At 37.6% G+C, this 3,340-nt stretch overlaps 1 pseudogene; it reads left to right on the top strand.

Moving 5' to 3' along the window:
* The first annotated feature begins 1,084 nt into the window (after positions 1 to 1,084).
* On the top strand, positions 1,085 to 2,144 carry LOC102490599 (28S ribosomal protein S31, mitochondrial pseudogene; annotated as a pseudogene).
* Positions 2,145 to 3,340: the final 1,196 nt, after the last annotated feature.

Genomic DNA, 3,340 nt, shown 5'->3' with positions numbered 1-3,340 from the left:
GTCCCTTGCCACACACAGCTGATGAAGACATTGAGATATTTGAGAGATCAGAGATATTGTTATAAGGAATCGACAATTTTGCTGGAGACTATGGGGATTAAAAGACCTAACGTGGGAGAAAGTGCTTTCAAAAGATGTTGGGGTCAGGCATATCTGGTACTTTTCCACTAATCTCATAAGAAAAATAGATCCTAGTACTAGCAAACGGTGTAATGGTTACATTACTGGACTCCCATGTAGTCAACCATGGTTCAAGTCCCAGACTTGGTGGTTTAAAACTCACATGTCATATGTGCATGTGCGCTCATAATCTCAAGAGGAGAATGAAAGAGAAAGAATTGCAGCATGGCTATTCCCAGGAGGGGGGAGGTTTCTTGCTTTCTGTCTCTCTGTCTCTTTCTGTCTCTCTGCAAGTGCATATGCAGTATAGCAAAAAATATCTCTCTAAACCAAAAGAAAAATAGATCCTCATACAGTTCAAGATAAACCCAAGAAAACTCTGCAAGTACTGAATTTTTCTCTTCTCATTTCCTTATTTGGTATCGGAAACCCTGGTTTTCTCAGTTTCCCAAAAAGAAATCTCAATTGTTGTCTTCGAGATTATATAGACTAATTTACAAGGATATAGATAAGTGTAGAAGAGGAGTCAGGGTTCCTGACATCAATATGGGGCTGGAGAAAAATGCAGAGCAATGCAATTGATTTGAAAAGTAACACCTTGGACCTTGGAATAAGGAATCCAGGTCTTGAGTAACCCCAGATATGATTTACAATTTTAAATATGACACCAAGTCTTGGGGTGGAATTTCCAAGGCTGATAGAGAAAGACAAAATCTAAAGAGTGAGAAAAATCCTTAAATTTAACTTGGTAAATTAAAATTTTATGAAGAAAATTAAAAGTACAAAGGAAAGCCCAATAATCACTACTAAGTACAAAGGAAAGCCCAATAATCGCCGCTTGGTAGATAAGTTTACTTAGAAAAAAATAGCACTAGCAGGGCAATCTCAATATGAACTTACACCATGTATATTTAAATTCCTTAAAGAAATAAAGGATCTTTTATATTAAGTGTGTTTCTTGGCAATGTTACCTAGAATCTCAGCATTCCTACCTCTTTGTCTGCTTTACCATAATCCTTTGTCTTCTGGAAGCCTGGAGGCAATGGTGGCTATGGTTGTGCTACTGGCTGCTCCACAAAGAACAGTAAGGACAAAAAATAATATCCAAAAGAATTTTGGTACCAACAGTGTTATCTACAGCAAGAAAGGTGAGCAGTCTGTTCCAACCAATGAGATTTTCAAAACCAGAAAGCAAAGACAATGTCAAAGAAAATACAAAAAAAGACTTGTTAGATATTAAGAGCATGAAATTTGAATTAAGTACTGTAAATGTACAAACAACAAAGCCACCTAACAGAAGACCACTTGCAAATTTGGAGGTTACAATTGGCAGGCTTAAGAAAACTACAGAAGATACACCAAAGAAGTGAAAGGAGCAGCTCAGTCCTGAGTTGGTGGCAGCTCCATCTGCTGTGGCAGAATCCCTCCCTTTCAACAAGCAGAGGACCAAATCAGAACTGCTTAGGCAACTCGAGCAGCATGAGAAAGACGTGAGGGCACAGGTAGATGGAAAGAGACCTAAAATTAGTGTCAGGAACATAATATCAGATATGAAAGTTGCCAGATCTGTTACAGCTAGAGTTAGTACAAGACCAGAGCATCAGATTCAGTTTGATGGAGGATTAGACAGTGACCTTGGCCAGGAGAGGATGACTGATCTTAGAAAACTTCTTAGGAGAAATACATTCAAGAGGAAGAGACTTAGTATTTTTGACACTAAGGCAGTTACTGAAGAAGCACCTGAACCAGAGACATGGCCTTCACTTTGGGATGTGGAATTTGCTAAGCAGGTTGCCAGAGTCAATGAACAGCTTATTCCAAATGGGTTTGAAGAGATGATCCAGTGTGCAAAAGAAGAAAAGCTGTGGGAGTTCCCAATTACCAATGACTCAGGCTTTGTTGATTATCATTCAGAATTTCATGAACATGTATTTCTTTATAAATACCTAGAGTATTTTAGAAAACAAGGACCAATTTGTCACTTCATGGAGCCGGTAGCTTGTGGCCTTTCCAAAAAGGTATAAATAAAAAAGAAATAAAGAAAATAATATTGTACAAATTGAATGAAATATGTTGAAATAAACAAGACAAAACAAGGCCGGCCAGCAGGTGACTTAAAAGTGAAAGCAATGGAACCTACATAGCCAACTCAGGTTGGAGTCCCAGACCCAGTGCCTTTAAAATCATGCTGGGTGCATGTGTGTAGATGCCCAAAATCTCAAGAGGAGAATAGCAGAGAAAAGACTGCAGTGTAGCCATCACCCCCAAGGATTGATTTCTCATTTTCCCTCTCTTTCTCTGTCTCTGTCTCTCTCACTATTGAGCATATAAAAAAAAAAGCCAATGTAAATTAAGAAGAAATTAATATGATACATAAAAATAAAAAATCATGAAAATAAGACACACTAACTGAAATAAAATTTTTACATTATATGCAGAGGGAAAAAATACTAGGAGCAGGGATGAACAAAGTAATAAGAGGATAGGCTAATTGGAAAGTAGTAATAAGAAAATTGCCAAGAAAACAGAAGAGAGTGAGGAAGGAAAAGCACAAAAGTAACTTTAAAAATGGATGCTATTGGGGCTAGCAGGTGGTGTGGTGGTGAAGGTGCTGGGCTCCCACATGGTTGACTGTGGTTCAAGTCCTGGACAGGGTATCTTAAAAATCATGCTGGACACATGTGTGTGTGTGTGTGTGTGTGTGTGTGTGTGTATGTATATAAAGTCCCATGAAGAGAATAAAGGAGAAGGGATTGTGACATAGCATTCTCCCCTGGGAGATGATTTCTCACTTTCCCTCTCACTATCTTGTTCTCTTTGGAGAGTGCATTTGCCCTACAGCAAAAACTGAAAAAAATGTTATTTTGAGTAGTCACAACCACTAAACATTCCAAAAGGAAAGCACTGTGAATGAAAAAAAAAACTATAAATGTGGAAAACTAGTGAAGGATAAATTTCCAAACTAGAGCCAGATGTTTGCTTTCTTTTCACTTTTAAAATGTCCAATGAGTCCTAAGTAAATTATAATGATGAAATAATCTGTTGTTAAGTGTTCTGTTGTCTGTATGAAGACTAAAGGGGATTTTATTTTCTCACAGTAACCACAGAAATAAAACAGATTACCTACCAAATGCCAAAGAATAATAAAGCAAAACAAAGTTGGCATTGGATTTAGCATGGGAAGTTTCCAGAAGCATTTGATAACCAATGTACTGTAGCA

Source organism: Tupaia chinensis, unplaced genomic scaffold (genome assembly GCF_000334495.1).
Source record: "Tupaia chinensis unplaced genomic scaffold, TupChi_1.0 Scaffold000268_1, whole genome shotgun sequence".
NCBI classification, from domain to species: Eukaryota; Metazoa; Chordata; class Mammalia; order Scandentia; family Tupaiidae; genus Tupaia; species Tupaia belangeri.
This window is presented reverse-complemented; position numbering and strand designations above follow the sequence as displayed.